This window comes from Schistocerca piceifrons, unplaced genomic scaffold (assembly GCF_021461385.2).
Source record: "Schistocerca piceifrons isolate TAMUIC-IGC-003096 unplaced genomic scaffold, iqSchPice1.1 HiC_scaffold_531, whole genome shotgun sequence".
Lineage (NCBI taxonomy): Eukaryota > Metazoa > Arthropoda > Insecta > Orthoptera > Acrididae > Schistocerca > Schistocerca piceifrons.
The window spans coordinates 19,949-33,880 of NW_025728768.1; the positions used below are offsets into that span (position 1 = coordinate 19,949).

Consider the following 13,932-nt stretch of genomic DNA (forward strand, 5'->3'; position numbering starts at 1 on the left):
CGGTGCACACAAGCAGTTTCCGTGGTGTAGCGGTTATCACGTCTGCCTAACACGCAGAAGGTCCCCGGTTCGATCCCGGGCGGAAACACTTTTTCATCACTTTAAGCAAGACTTACTAACATGCATCTGCTACCACCTGTACCCGAAACCTTCGTAATCGCCTTCACGCGTCGGACCAGAGTGTCAATTGCTCACGTCGAATAAGAAATTCGTTTGATATTGACGGCGAGCTTTTTGCGCTGACTCAGCCACTGACGTGCGATCAGTTTGCACAAAACGCGTTGGCTCGTCCGGGATTTGAACCCGGGACCTCCTGCACCCTAAGCAGGAATTATACCCATTTTTTTTTTTTTTTTTTTTTGAACCTGTCTCCACTGTTAGGACACTAAGCAGTGTGGTTAGCTGCATTCAACCCCCGTGGCAATGTCTTGCAGTCCTCCAGCTTTGTTGACCACAGTTAGGTGCCTCGATAAGAGGTGGACAGGTGTCGCATCGCTCTCGCCGTCACTTGTTACCACGAATCGTACTTAACGTAGTTTTCTGCAAGCGTCAGCGTAGCGTCAGTCGAGCTAAGTCGGGCCAAGTCGCATAAGAGGAGCAACAAAATGCGCATTTCCGGTACCGGGAATCGAACCCGCGCCTCCTGGGTGAGAGCCAGGTACCCTAGCCACTTTTTTTTTTTTATTTTTTTTTTTAACGCGTCGGACCAGAGTGTCAATTGCTCACATCGAATAAGAAGTTCATTTGATATTGACGGCGAGCTTTTTGCGCTGACTCAGCCACTGACGTGCGATCAGTTTGCACAAAACGCTAGGGCTCGTCCGGGATTTGAACCCGGGACCTCCTGCACCCTAAGCAGGAATCATACCCCTAGACCAACGAGCGCTGTGACACGGTGATTGCCAATTATTCCAATCCCTCGATGTCGTCCAGGGTGCCCTGGAAGTCTCGTGTACGCTGGCGGGATGGGGGCGGCCTTCCTGGGCTGTCGGTACCTTCATGTAGAGCTGCCGCTGGGCTCGCACTGCTTGCTGCTGAGAAAGTGATTGCTTTGCTGATATGACTCGCAATAACGACTGCGCGAAACGCCGCTATCTCGTTAGGGGTGCTACGGCAGACACCCTCTCGAGCACCCGAAGACTTCTTGAGCCCTCGGCTGTGATGGGTTCCAGGCTGACAAAAGATCTGTCGTGTGTGCATTCGCCGACGATAGAAAGGCTGAGGCAAGTTTGAGTGAAAAAGGATGGACTCGTCGTGTCCGTCGTTTCCGTAGTGTAGCGGTTATCACGTCTGCTTCACACGCAGAAGGTCCCCGGTTCGATCCCGGGCGGGAACAGTATTTTCCTGCCTATGTCGTATTGTCCTCCAATGAGCCACTTCGTGTGTGGATCTGCCGCACGTCCCTTCGTTTTGCAAGTACCACATTTATTGAATTTTTTAGTTACGATGGCAACATCACTACAAGTTGTCTGTGCAGTACGGTGCACACAAGCAGTTTCCGTGGTGTAGCGGTTATCACGTCTGCCTAACACGCAGAAGGTCCCCGGTTCGATCCCGGGCGGAAACACTTTTTCATCACTTTAAGCAAGACTTACTAACATGCATCTGCTACCACCTGTACCCGAAACCTTCGTAATCGCCTTCACGCGTCGGACCAGAGTGTCAATTGCTCACGTCGAATAAGAAATTCGTTTGATATTGACGGCGAGCTTTTTGCGCTGACTCAGCCACTGACGTGCGATCAGTTTGCACAAAACGCGTTGGCTCGTCCGGGATTTGAACCCGGGACCTCCTGCACCCTAAGCAGGAATTATACCCATTTTTTTTTTTTTTTTTGAACCTGTCTCCACTGTTAGGACACTAAGCAGTGTGGTTAGCTGCATTCAACCCCCGTGGCAATGTCTTGCAGTCCTCCAGCTTTGTTGACCACAGTTAGGTGCCTCGATAAGAGGTGGACAGGTGTCGCATCGCTCTCGCCGTCACTTGTTACCACGAATCGTACTTAACGTAGTTTTCTGCAAGCGTCAGCGTAGCGTCAGTCGAGCTAAGTCGGGCCAAGTCGCATAAGAGGAGCAACAAAATGCGCATTTCCGGTACCGGGAATCGAACCCGCGCCTCCTGGGTGAGAGCCAGGTACCCTAGCCACTTTGTTTTTTTTTATTTTTTTTTTTAACGCGTCGGACCAGAGTGTCAATTGCTCACATCGAATAAGAAGTTCATTTGATATTGACGGCGAGCTTTTTGCGCTGACTCAGCCACTGACGTGCGATCAGTTTGCACAAAACGCTAGGGCTCGTCCGGGATTTGAACCCGGGACCTCCTGCACCCTAAGCAGGAATCATACCCCTAGACCAACGAGCGCTGTGACACGGTGATTGCCAATTATTCCAATCCCTCGATGTCGTCCAGGGTGCCCTGGAAGTCTCGTGTACGCTGGCGGGATGGGGGCGGCCTTCCTGGGCTGTCGGTACCTTCATGTAGAGCTGCCGCTGGGCTCGCACTGCTTGCTGCTGAGAAAGTGATTGCTTTGCTGATATGACTCGCAATAACGACTGCGCGAAACGCCGCTATCTCGTTAGGGGTGCTACGGCAGACACCCTCTCGAGCACCCCGAAGACTTCTTGAGCCCTCGGCTGTGATGGGTTCCAGGCTGACAAAAGATCTGTCGTGTGTGCATTCGCCGACGATAGAAAGGCTGAGGCAAGTTTGAGTGAAAAAGGATGGACTCGTCGTGTCCGTCGTTTCCGTAGTGTAGCGGTTATCACGTCTGCTTCACACGCAGAAGGTCCCCGGTTCGATCCCGGGCGGGAACAGTATTTTCCTGCCTATGTCGTATTGTCCTCCAATGAGCCACTTCGTGTGTGGATCTGCCGCACGTCCCTTCGTTTTGCAAGTACCACATTTATTGAATTTTTTAGTTACGATGGCAACATCACTACAAGTTGTCTGTGCAGTACGGTGCACACAAGCAGTTTCCGTGGTGTAGCGGTTATCACGTCTGCCTAACACGCAGAAGGTCCCCGGTTCGATCCCGGGCGGAAACACTTTTTCATCACTTTAAGCAAGACTTACTAACATGCATCTGCTACCACCTGTACCCGAAACCTTCGTAATCGCCTTCACGCGTCGGACCAGAGTGTCAATTGCTCACGTCGAATAAGAAATTCGTTTGATATTGACGGCGAGCTTTTTGCGCTGACTCAGCCACTGACGTGCGATCAGTTTGCACAAAACGCGTTGGCTCGTCCGGGATTTGAACCCGGGACCTCCTGCACCCTAAGCAGGAATTATACCCATTTTTTTTTTTTTTTTTTTGAACCTGTCTCCACTGTTAGGACACTAAGCAGTGTGGTTAGCTGCATTCAACCCCCGTGGCAATGTCTTGCAGTCCTCCAGCTTTGTTGACCACAGTTAGGTGCCTCGATAAGAGGTGGACAGGTGTCGCATCGCTCTCGCCGTCACTTGTTACCACGAATCGTACTTAACGTAGTTTTCTGCAAGCGTCAGCGTAGCGTCAGTCGAGCTAAGTCGGGCCAAGTCGCATAAGAGGAGCAACAAAATGCGCATTTCCGGTACCGGAATCGAACCGCGCCTCCTGGGTGAGAGCCAGGTACCCTAGCCACTTTGTTTTTTTTTATTTTTTTTTTTAACGCGTCGGACCAGAGTGTCAATTGCTCACATCGAATAAGAAGTTCATTTGATATTGACGGCGAGCTTTTTGCGCTGACTCAGCCACTTGACGTGCGATCAGTTTGCACAAAACGCTAGGGCTCGTCCGGGATTTGAACCCGGGACCTCCTGCACCCTAAGCAGGAATCATACCCCTAGACCAACGAGCGCTGTGACACGGTGATTGCCAATTATTCCAATCCCTCGATGTCGTCCAGGGTGCCCTGGAAGTCTCGTGTACGCTGGCGGGATGGGGGCGGCCTTCCTGGGCTGTCGGTACCTTCATGTAGAGCTGCCGCTGGGCTCGCACTGCTTGCTGCTGAGAAAGTGATTGCTTTGCTGATATGACTCGCAATAACGACTGCGCGAAACGCCGCTATCTCGTTAGGGGTGCTACGGCAGACACCCTCTCGAGCACCCCGAAGACTTCTTGAGCCCTCGGCTGTGATGGGTTCCAGGCTGACAAAAGATCTGTCGTGTGTGCATTCGCCGACGATAGAAAGGCTGAGGCAAGTTTGAGTGAAAAAGGATGGACTCGTCGTGTCCGTCGTTTCCGTAGTGTAGCGGTTATCACGTCTGCTTCACACGCAGAAGGTCCCCGGTTCGATCCCGGGCGGGAACAGTATTTTCCTGCCTATGTCGTATTGTCCTCCAATGAGCCACTTCGTGTGTGGATTCTGCCGCACGTCCCTTCGTTTTGCAAGTACCACATTTATTGAATTTTTTAGTTACGATGGCAACATCACTACAAGTTGTCTGTGCAGTACGGTGCACACAAGCAGTTTCCGTGGTGTAGCGGTTATCACGTCTGCCTAACACGCAGAAGGTCCCCGGTTCGATCCCGGGCGGAAACACTTTTTCATCACTTTAAGCAAGACTTACTAACATGCATCTGCTACCACCTGTACCCGAAACCTTCGTAATCGCCTTCACGCGTCGGACCAGAGTGTCAATTGCTCACGTCGAATAAGAAATTCGTTTGATATTGACGGCGAGCTTTTTGCGCTGACTCAGCCACTGACGTGCGATCAGTTTGCACAAAACGCGTTGGCTCGTCCGGGATTTGAACCCGGGACCTCCTGCACCCTAAGCAGGAATTATACCATTTTTTTTTTTTTTTTTTTGAACCTGTCTCCACTGTTAGGACACTAAGCACAACCCCCGTGGCAATGTCTTGCAGTCCTCCAGCTTTGTTGACCACAGTTAGGTGCCTCGATAAGAGGTGGACAGGTGTCGCATCGCTCTCGCCGTCACTTGTTACCACGAATCGTACTTAACGTAGTTTTCTGCAAGCGTCAGCGTAGCGTCAGTCGAGCTAAGTCGGGCCAAGTCGCATAAGAGGAGCAACAAAATGCGCATTTCCGGTACCGGGAATCGAACCCGCGCCTCCTGGGTGAGAGCCAGGTACCCTAGCCACTTTGTTTTTTTTTATTTTTTTTTTTAACGCGTCGGACCAGAGTGTCAATTGCTCACATCGAATAAGAAGTTCATTTGATATTGACGGCGAGCTTTTTGCGCTGACTCAGCCACTGACGTGCGATCAGTTTGCACAAAACGCTAGGGCTCGTCCGGGATTTGAACCCGGGACCTCCTGCACCCTAAGCAGGAATCATACCCCTAGACCAACGAGCGCTGTGACACGGTGATTGCCAATTATTCCAATCCCTCGATGTCGTCCAGGGTGCCCTGGAAGTCTCGTGTACGCTGGCGGGATGGGGGCGGCCTTCCTGGGCTGTCGGTACCTTCATGTAGAGCTGCCGCTGGGCTCGCACTGCTTGCTGCTGAGAAAGTGATTGCTTTGCTGATATGACTCGCAATAACGACTGCGCGAAACGCCGCTATCTCGTTAGGGGTGCTACGGCAGACACCCTCTCGAGCACCCCGAAGACTTCTTGAGCCCTCGGCTGTGATGGGTTCCAGGCTGACAAAAGATCTGTCGTGTGTGCATTCGCCGACGATAGAAAGGCTGAGGCAAGTTTGAGTGAAAAAGGATGGACTCGTCGTGTCCGTCGTTTCCGTAGTGTAGCGGTTATCACGTCTGCTTCACACGCAGAAGGTCCCCGGTTCGATCCCGGGCGGGAACAGTATTTTCCTGCCTATGTCGTATTGTCCTCCAATGAGCCACTTCGTGTGTGGATCTGCCGCACGTCCCTTCGTTTTGCAAGTACCACATTTATTGAATTTTTTAGTTACGATGGCAACATCACTACAAGTTGTCTGTGCAGTACGGTGCACACAAGCAGTTTCCGTGGTGTAGCGGTTATCACGTCTGCCTAACACGCAGAAGGTCCCCGGTTCGATCCCGGGCGGAAACACTTTTTCATCACTTTAAGCAAGACTTACTAACATGCATCTGCTACCACCTGTACCCGAAACCTTCGTAATCGCCTTCACGCGTCGGACCAGAGTGTCAATTGCTCACGTCGAATAAGAAATTCGTTTGATATTGACGGCGAGCTTTTTGCGCTGACTCAGCCACTGACGTGCGATCAGTTTGCACAAAACGCGTTGGCTCGTCCGGGATTTGAACCCGGGACCTCCTGCACCCTAAGCAGGAATTATACCCATTTTTTTTTTTTTTTTTTTTTTGAACCTGTCTCCACTGTTAGGACACTAAGCAGTGTGGTTAGCTGCATTCAACCCCCGTGGCAATGTCTTGCAGTCCTCCAGCTTTGTTGACCACAGTTAGGTGCCTCGATAAGAGGTGGACAGGTGTCGCATCGCTCTCGCCGTCACTTGTTACCACGAATCGTACTTAACGTAGTTTTCTGCAAGCGTCAGCGTAGCGTCAGTCGAGCTAAGTCGGGCCAAGTCGCATAAGAGGAGCAACAAAATGCGCATTTCCGGTACCGGGAATCGAACCCGCGCCTCCTGGGTGAGAGCCAGGTACCCTAGCCACTTTGTTTTTTTTTATTTTTTTTTTAACGCGTCGGACCAGAGTGTCAATTGCTCACATCGAATAAGAAGTTCATTTGATATTGACGGCGAGCTTTTTGCGCTGACTCAGCCACTGACGTGCGATCAGTTTGCACAAAACGCTAGGGCTCGTCCGGGATTTGAACCCGGGACCTCCTGCACCCTAAGCAGGAATCATACCCCTAGACCAACGAGCGCTGTGACACGGTGATTGCCAATTATTCCAATCCCTCGATGTCGTCCAGGGTGCCCTGGAAGTCTCGTGTACGCTGGCGGGATGGGGGCGGCCTTCCTGGGCTGTCGGTACCTTCATGTAGAGCTGCCGCTGGGCTCGCACTGCTTGCTGCTGAGAAAGTGATTGCTTTGCTGATATGACTCGCAATAACGACTGCGCGAAACGCCGCTATCTCGTTAGGGGTGCTACGGCAGACACCCTCTCGAGCACCCCGAAGACTTCTTGAGCCCTCGGCTGTGATGGGTTCCAGGCTGACAAAAGATCTGTCGTGTGTGCATTCGCCGACGATAGAAAGGCTGAGGCAAGTTTGAGTGAAAAAGGATGGACTCGTCGTGTCCGTCGTTTCCGTAGTGTAGCGGTTATCACGTCTGCTTCACACGCAGAAGGTCCCCGGTTCGATCCCGGGCGGGAACAGTATTTTCCTGCCTATGTCGTATTGTCCTCCAATGAGCCACTTCGTGTGTGGATCTGCCGCACGTCCCTTCGTTTTGCAAGTACCACATTTATTGAATTTTTTAGTTACGATGGCAACATCACTACAAGTTGTCTGTGCAGTACGGTGCACACAAGCAGTTTCCGTGGTGTAGCGGTTATCACGTCTGCCTAACACGCAGAAGGTCCCCGGTTCGATCCCGGGCGGAAACACTTTTTCATCACTTTAAGCAAGACTTACTAACATGCATCTGCTACCACCTGTACCCGAAACCTTCGTAATCGCCTTCACGCGTCGGACCAGAGTGTCAATTGCTCACGTCGAATAAGAAATTCGTTTGATATTGACGGCGAGCTTTTTGCGCTGACTCAGCCACTGACGTGCGATCAGTTTGCACAAAACGCGTTGGCTCGTCCGGGATTTGAACCCGGGACCTCCTGCACCCTAAGCAGGAATTATACCCATTTTTTTTTTTTTTTTTTTTTGAACCTGTCTCCACTGTTAGGACACTAAGCAGTGTGGTTAGCTGCATTCAACCCCCGTGGCAATGTCTTGCAGTCCTCCAGCTTTGTTGACCACAGTTAGGTGCCTCGATAAGAGGTGGACAGGTGTCGCATCGCTCTCGCCGTCACTTGTTACCACGAATCGTACTTAACGTAGTTTTCTGCAAGCGTCAGCGTAGCGTCAGTCGAGCTAAGTCGGGCCAAGTCGCATAAGAGGAGCAACAAAATGCGCATTTCCGGTACCGGGAATCGAACCCGCGCCTCCTGGGTGAGAGCCAGGTACCCTAGCCACTTTTTTTTTTTTATTTTTTTTTTTTAACGCGTCGGACCAGAGTGTCAATTGCTCACATCGAATAAGAAGTTCATTTGATATTGACGGCGAGCTTTTTGCGCTGACTCAGCCACTGACGTGCGATCAGTTTGCACAAAACGCTAGGGCTCGTCCGGGATTTGAACCCGGGACCTCCTGCACCCTAAGCAGGAATCATACCCCTAGACCAACGAGCGCTGTGACACGGTGATTGCCAATTATTCCAATCCCTCGATGTCGTCCAGGGTGCCCTGGAAGTCTCGTGTACGCTGGCGGGATGGGGGCGGCCTTCCTGGGCTGTCGGTACCTTCATGTAGAGCTGCCGCTGGGCTCGCACTGCTTGCTGCTGAGAAAGTGATTGCTTTGCTGATATGACTCGCAATAACGACTGCGCGAAACGCCGCTATCTCGTTAGGGGTGCTACGGCAGACACCCTCTCGAGCACCCCGAAGACTTCTTGAGCCCTCGGCTGTGATGGGTTCCAGGCTGACAAAAGATCTGTCGTGTGTGCATTCGCCGACGATAGAAAGGCTGAGGCAAGTTTGAGTGAAAAAGGATGGACTCGTCGTGTCCGTCGTTTCCGTAGTGTAGCGGTTATCACGTCTGCTTCACACGCAGAAGGTCCCCGGTTCGATCCCGGGCGGGAACAGTATTTTCCTGCCTATGTCGTATTGTCCTCCAATGAGCCACTTCGTGTGTGGATCTGCCGCACGTCCCTTCGTTTTGCAAGTACCACATTTATTGAATTTTTTAGTTACGATGGCAACATCACTACAAGTTGTCTGTGCAGTACGGTGCACACAAGCAGTTTCCGTGGTGTAGCGGTTATCACGTCTGCCTAACACGCAGAAGGTCCCCGGTTCGATCCCGGGCGGAAACACTTTTTCATCACTTTAAGCAAGACTTACTAACATGCATCTGCTACCACCTGTACCCGAAACCTTCGTAATCGCCTTCACGCGTCGGACCAGAGTGTCAATTGCTCACGTCGAATAAGAAATTCGTTTGATATTGACGGCGAGCTTTTTGCGCTGACTCAGCCACTGACGTGCGATCAGTTTGCACAAAACGCGTTGGCTCGTCCGGGATTTGAACCCGGGACCTCCTGCACCCTAAGCAGGAATTATACCCATTTTTTTTTTTTTTTTTTTTGAACCTGTCTCCACTGTTAGGACACTAAGCAGTGTGGTTAGCTGCATTCAACCCCCGTGGCAATGTCTTGCAGTCCTCCAGCTTTGTTGACCACAGTTAGGTGCCTCGATAAGAGGTGGACAGGTGTCGCATCGCTCTCGCCGTCACTTGTTACCACGAATCGTACTTAACGTAGTTTTCTGCAAGCGTCAGCGTAGCGTCAGTCGAGCTAAGTCGGGCCAAGTCGCATAAGAGGAGCAACAAAATGCGCATTTCCGGTACCGGGAATCGAACCCGCGCCTCCTGGGTGAGAGCCAGGTACCCTAGCCACTTTGTTTTTTTTTATTTTTTTTTTAACGCGTCGGACCAGAGTGTCAATTGCTCACATCGAATAAGAAGTTCATTTGATATTGACGGCGAGCTTTTTGCGCTGACTCAGCCACTGACGTGCGATCAGTTTGCACAAAACGCTAGGGCTCGTCCGGGATTTGAACCCGGGACCTCCTGCACCCTAAGCAGGAATCATACCCCTAGACCAACGAGCGCTGTGACACGGTGATTGCCAATTATTCCAATCCCTCGATGTCGTCCAGGGTGCCCTGGAAGTCTCGTGTACGCTGGCGGGATGGGGGCGGCCTTCCTGGGCTGTCGGTACCTTCATGTAGAGCTGCCGCTGGGCTCGCACTGCTTGCTGCTGAGAAAGTGATTGCTTTGCTGATATGACTCGCAATAACGACTGCGCGAAACGCCGCTATCTCGTTAGGGGTGCTACGGCAGACACCCTCTCGAGCACCCCGAAGACTTCTTGAGCCCTCGGCTGTGATGGGTTCCAGGCTGACAAAAGATCTGTCGTGTGTGCATTCGCCGACGATAGAAAGGCTGAGGCAAGTTTGAGTGAAAAAGGATGGACTCGTCGTGTCCGTCGTTTCCGTAGTGTAGCGGTTATCACGTCTGCTTCACACGCAGAAGGTCCCCGGTTCGATCCCGGGCGGGAACAGTATTTTCCTGCCTATGTCGTATTGTCCTCCAATGAGCCACTTCGTGTGTGGATCTGCCGCACGTCCCTTCGTTTTGCAAGTACCACATTTATTGAATTTTTTAGTTACGATGGCAACATCACTACAAGTTGTCTGTGCAGTACGGTGCACACAAGCAGTTTCCGTGGTGTAGCGGTTATCACGTCTGCCTAACACGCAGAAGGTCCCCGGTTCGATCCCGGGCGGAAACACTTTTTCATCACTTTAAGCAAGACTTACTAACATGCATCTGCTACCACCTGTACCCGAAACCTTCGTAATCGCCTTCACGCGTCGGACCAGAGTGTCAATTGCTCACGTCGAATAAGAAATTCGTTTGATATTGACGGCGAGCTTTTTGCGCTGACTCAGCCACTGACGTGCGATCAGTTTGCACAAAACGCGTTGGCTCGTCCGGGATTTGAACCCGGGACCTCCTGCACCCTAAGCAGGAATTATACCCATTTTTTTTTTTTTTTTTTTTTTGAACCTGTCTCCACTGTTAGGACACTAAGCAGTGTGGTTAGCTGCATTCAACCCCCGTGGCAATGTCTTGCAGTCCTCCAGCTTTGTTGACCACAGTTAGGTGCCTCGATAAGAGGTGGACAGGTGTCGCATCGCTCTCGCCGTCACTTGTTACCACGAATCGTACTTAACGTAGTTTTCTGCAAGCGTCAGCGTAGCGTCAGTCGAGCTAAGTCGGGCCAAGTCGCATAAGAGGAGCAACAAAATGCGCATTTCCGGTACCGGGAATCGAACCCGCGCCTCCTGGGTGAGAGCCAGGTACCCTAGCCACTTTTTTTTTTTATTTTTTTTTTTTAACGCGTCGGACCAGAGTGTCAATTGCTCACATCGAATAAGAAGTTCATTTGATATTGACGGCGAGCTTTTTGCGCTGACTCAGCCACTGACGTGCGATCAGTTTGCACAAAACGCTAGGGCTCGTCCGGGATTTGAACCCGGGACCTCCTGCACCCTAAGCAGGAATCATACCCCTAGACCAACGAGCGCTGTGACACGGTGATTGCCAATTATTCCAATCCCTCGATGTCGTCCAGGGTGCCCTGGAAGTCTCGTGTACGCTGGCGGGATGGGGGCGGCCTTCCTGGGCTGTCGGTACCTTCATGTAGAGCTGCCGCTGGGCTCGCACTGCTTGCTGCTGAGAAAGTGATTGCTTTGCTGATATGACTCGCAATAACGACTGCGCGAAACGCCGCTATCTCGTTAGGGGTGCTACGGCAGACACCCTCTCGAGCACCCCGAAGACTTCTTGAGCCCTCGGCTGTGATGGGTTCCAGGCTGACAAAAGATCTGTCGTGTGTGCATTCGCCGACGATAGAAAGGCTGAGGCAAGTTTGAGTGAAAAAGGATGGACTCGTCGTGTCCGTCGTTTCCGTAGTGTAGCGGTTATCACGTCTGCTTCACACGCAGAAGGTCCCCGGTTCGATCCCGGGCGGGAACAGTATTTTCCTGCCTATGTCGTATTGTCCTCCAATGAGCCACTTCGTGTGTGGATCTGCCGCACGTCCCTTCGTTTTGCAAGTACCACATTTATTGAATTTTTTAGTTACGATGGCAACATCACTACAAGTTGTCTGTGCAGTACGGTGCACACAAGCAGTTTCCGTGGTGTAGCGGTTATCACGTCTGCCTAACACGCAGAAGGTCCCCGGTTCGATCCCGGGCGGAAACACTTTTTCATCACTTTAAGCAAGACTTACTAACATGCATCTGCTACCACCTGTACCCGAAACCTTCGTAATCGCCTTCACGCGTCGGACCAGAGTGTCAATTGCTCACGTCGAATAAGAAATTCGTTTGATATTGACGGCGAGCTTTTTGCGCTGACTCAGCCACTGACGTGCGATCAGTTTGCACAAAACGCGTTGGCTCGTCCGGGATTTGAACCCGGGACCTCCTGCACCCTAAGCAGGAATTATACCCATCTTTTTTTTTTTTTTTTTTGAACCTGTCTCCACTGTTAGGACACTAAGCAGTGTGGTTAGCTGCATTCAACCCCCGTGGCAATGTCTTGCAGTCCTCCAGCTTTGTTGACCACAGTTAGGTGCCTCGATAAGAGGTGGACAGGTGTCGCATCGCTCTCGCCGTCACTTGTTACCACGAATCGTACTTAACGTAGTTTTCTGCAAGCGTCAGCGTAGCGTCAGTCGAGCTAAGTCGGGCCAAGTCGCATAAGAGGAGCAACAAAATGCGCATTTCCGGTACCGGGAATCGAACCCGCGCCTCCTGGGTGAGAGCCAGGTACCCTAGCCACTTTGTTTTTTTTATTTTTTTTTTTAACGCGTCGGACCAGAGTGTCAATTGCTCACATCGAATAAGAAGTTCATTTGATATTGACGGCGAGCTTTTTGCGTTGACTCAGCCACTGACGTGCGATCAGTTTGCACAAAACGCTAGGGCTCGTCCGGGATTTGAACCCGGGACCTCCTGCACCCTAAGCAGGAATCATACCCCTAGACCAACGAGCGCTGTGACACGGTGATTGCCAATTATTCCAATCCCTCGATGTCGTCCAGGGTGCCCTGGAAGTCTCGTGTACGCTGGCGGGATGGGGGCGGCCTTCCTGGGCTGTCGGTACCTTCATGTAGAGCTGCCGCTGGGCTCGCACTGCTTGCTGCTGAGAAAGTGATTGCTTTGCTGATATGACTCGCAATAACGACTGCGCGAAACGCCGCTATCTCGTTAGGGGTGCTACGGCAGACACCCTCTCGAGCACCCGAAGACTTCTTGAGCCCTCGGCTGTGATGGGTTCCAGGCTGACAAAAGATCTGTCGTGTGTGCATTCGCCGACGATAGAAAGGCTGAGGCAAGTTTGAGTGAAAAAAGGATGGACTCGTCGTGTCCGTCGTTTCCGTAGTGTAGCGGTTATCACGTCTGCTTCACACGCAGAAGGTCCCCGGTTCGATCCCGGGCGGGAACAGTATTTTCCTGCCTATGTCGTATTGTCCTCCAATGAGCCACTTCGTGTGTGGATCTGCCGCACGTCCCTTCGTTTTGCAAGTACCACATTTATTGAATTTTTTAGTTACGATGGCAACATCACTACAAGTTGTCTGTGCAGTACGGTGCACACAAGCAGTTTCCGTGGTGTAGCGGTTATCACGTCTGCCTAACACGCAGAAGGTCCCCGGTTCGATCCCGGGCGGAAACACTTTTTCATCACTTTAAGCAAGACTTACTAACATGCATCTGCTACCACCTGTACCCGAAACCTTCGTAATCGCCTTCACGCGTCGGACCAGAGTGTCAATTGCTCACGTCGAATAAGAAATTCGTTTGATATTGACGGCGAGCTTTTTGCGCTGACTCAGCCACTGACGTGCGATCAGTTTGCACAAAACGCGTTGGCTCGTCCGGGATTTGAACCCGGGACCTCCTGCACCCTAAGCAGGAATTATACCCATTTTTTTTTTTTTTTTTGAACCTGTCTCCACTGTTAGGACACTAAGCAGTGTGGTTAGCTGCATTCAACCCCCGTGGCAATGTCTTGCAGTCCTCCAGCTTTGTTGACCACAGTTAGGTGCCTCGATAAGAGGTGGACAGGTGTCGCATCGCTCTCGCCGTCACTTGTTACCACGAATCGTACTTAACGTAGTTTTCTGCAAGCGTCAGCGTAGCGTCAGTCGAGCTAAGTCGGGCCAAGTCGCATAAGAGGAGCAACAAAATGCGCATTTCCGGTACCGGGAATCGAACCCGCG

At 51.6% G+C, this 13,932-nt stretch overlaps 28 non-coding genes across 28 annotated transcripts; 19 read left to right on the plus strand and 9 right to left on the minus strand.

Annotated features, from left to right (window-relative positions):
* The first annotated feature begins 15 nt into the window (after positions 1 to 15).
* Trnav-aac lies at positions 16 to 88 on the plus strand. Its single transcript has one exon. It is a non-coding gene; the product is annotated as a tRNA-Val (tRNA).
* A 723-nt stretch (positions 89 to 811) lies between these two features.
* Positions 812 to 885, minus strand: Trnap-agg. Its single transcript has one exon. It is a non-coding gene; the product is annotated as a tRNA-Pro (tRNA).
* Positions 886 to 1,263: 378 nt separating this feature from the next.
* Trnav-cac lies at positions 1,264 to 1,336 on the plus strand. Its single transcript has one exon. It is a non-coding gene; the product is annotated as a tRNA-Val (tRNA).
* A 158-nt stretch (positions 1,337 to 1,494) lies between these two features.
* Trnav-aac lies at positions 1,495 to 1,567 on the plus strand. Its single transcript has one exon. It is a non-coding gene; the product is annotated as a tRNA-Val (tRNA).
* Positions 1,568 to 2,287: 720 nt separating this feature from the next.
* On the minus strand, positions 2,288 to 2,361 carry Trnap-agg. Its single transcript has one exon. It is a non-coding gene; the product is annotated as a tRNA-Pro (tRNA).
* A 379-nt stretch (positions 2,362 to 2,740) lies between these two features.
* On the plus strand, positions 2,741 to 2,813 carry Trnav-cac. Its single transcript has one exon. It is a non-coding gene; the product is annotated as a tRNA-Val (tRNA).
* Positions 2,814 to 2,971: 158 nt separating this feature from the next.
* Positions 2,972 to 3,044, plus strand: Trnav-aac. The gene has a single exon. It is a non-coding gene; the product is annotated as a tRNA-Val (tRNA).
* Positions 3,045 to 3,765: 721 nt separating this feature from the next.
* Trnap-agg lies at positions 3,766 to 3,839 on the minus strand. The gene has a single exon. It is a non-coding gene; the product is annotated as a tRNA-Pro (tRNA).
* A 379-nt stretch (positions 3,840 to 4,218) lies between these two features.
* Trnav-cac lies at positions 4,219 to 4,291 on the plus strand. The gene has a single exon. It is a non-coding gene; the product is annotated as a tRNA-Val (tRNA).
* Positions 4,292 to 4,450: 159 nt separating this feature from the next.
* Trnav-aac lies at positions 4,451 to 4,523 on the plus strand. The gene has a single exon. It is a non-coding gene; the product is annotated as a tRNA-Val (tRNA).
* A 704-nt stretch (positions 4,524 to 5,227) lies between these two features.
* Trnap-agg lies at positions 5,228 to 5,301 on the minus strand. Its single transcript has one exon. It is a non-coding gene; the product is annotated as a tRNA-Pro (tRNA).
* Positions 5,302 to 5,680: 379 nt separating this feature from the next.
* Trnav-cac lies at positions 5,681 to 5,753 on the plus strand. Its single transcript has one exon. It is a non-coding gene; the product is annotated as a tRNA-Val (tRNA).
* A 158-nt stretch (positions 5,754 to 5,911) lies between these two features.
* Trnav-aac lies at positions 5,912 to 5,984 on the plus strand. The gene has a single exon. It is a non-coding gene; the product is annotated as a tRNA-Val (tRNA).
* A 724-nt stretch (positions 5,985 to 6,708) lies between these two features.
* Positions 6,709 to 6,782, minus strand: Trnap-agg. The gene has a single exon. It is a non-coding gene; the product is annotated as a tRNA-Pro (tRNA).
* Positions 6,783 to 7,161: 379 nt separating this feature from the next.
* Trnav-cac lies at positions 7,162 to 7,234 on the plus strand. The gene has a single exon. It is a non-coding gene; the product is annotated as a tRNA-Val (tRNA).
* A 158-nt stretch (positions 7,235 to 7,392) lies between these two features.
* Positions 7,393 to 7,465, plus strand: Trnav-aac. The gene has a single exon. It is a non-coding gene; the product is annotated as a tRNA-Val (tRNA).
* Positions 7,466 to 8,189: 724 nt separating this feature from the next.
* Trnap-agg lies at positions 8,190 to 8,263 on the minus strand. The gene has a single exon. It is a non-coding gene; the product is annotated as a tRNA-Pro (tRNA).
* A 379-nt stretch (positions 8,264 to 8,642) lies between these two features.
* Positions 8,643 to 8,715, plus strand: Trnav-cac. Its single transcript has one exon. It is a non-coding gene; the product is annotated as a tRNA-Val (tRNA).
* Positions 8,716 to 8,873: 158 nt separating this feature from the next.
* Trnav-aac lies at positions 8,874 to 8,946 on the plus strand. The gene has a single exon. It is a non-coding gene; the product is annotated as a tRNA-Val (tRNA).
* Positions 8,947 to 9,668: 722 nt separating this feature from the next.
* Trnap-agg lies at positions 9,669 to 9,742 on the minus strand. The gene has a single exon. It is a non-coding gene; the product is annotated as a tRNA-Pro (tRNA).
* Positions 9,743 to 10,121: 379 nt separating this feature from the next.
* Trnav-cac lies at positions 10,122 to 10,194 on the plus strand. The gene has a single exon. It is a non-coding gene; the product is annotated as a tRNA-Val (tRNA).
* A 158-nt stretch (positions 10,195 to 10,352) lies between these two features.
* Trnav-aac lies at positions 10,353 to 10,425 on the plus strand. Its single transcript has one exon. It is a non-coding gene; the product is annotated as a tRNA-Val (tRNA).
* A 724-nt stretch (positions 10,426 to 11,149) lies between these two features.
* On the minus strand, positions 11,150 to 11,223 carry Trnap-agg. Its single transcript has one exon. It is a non-coding gene; the product is annotated as a tRNA-Pro (tRNA).
* Positions 11,224 to 11,602: 379 nt separating this feature from the next.
* Trnav-cac lies at positions 11,603 to 11,675 on the plus strand. Its single transcript has one exon. It is a non-coding gene; the product is annotated as a tRNA-Val (tRNA).
* A 158-nt stretch (positions 11,676 to 11,833) lies between these two features.
* Positions 11,834 to 11,906, plus strand: Trnav-aac. Its single transcript has one exon. It is a non-coding gene; the product is annotated as a tRNA-Val (tRNA).
* Positions 11,907 to 12,628: 722 nt separating this feature from the next.
* Positions 12,629 to 12,702, minus strand: Trnap-agg. The gene has a single exon. It is a non-coding gene; the product is annotated as a tRNA-Pro (tRNA).
* A 379-nt stretch (positions 12,703 to 13,081) lies between these two features.
* Trnav-cac lies at positions 13,082 to 13,154 on the plus strand. Its single transcript has one exon. It is a non-coding gene; the product is annotated as a tRNA-Val (tRNA).
* Positions 13,155 to 13,312: 158 nt separating this feature from the next.
* Positions 13,313 to 13,385, plus strand: Trnav-aac. The gene has a single exon. It is a non-coding gene; the product is annotated as a tRNA-Val (tRNA).
* The last annotated feature ends 547 nt before the right edge of the window (positions 13,386 to 13,932 follow it).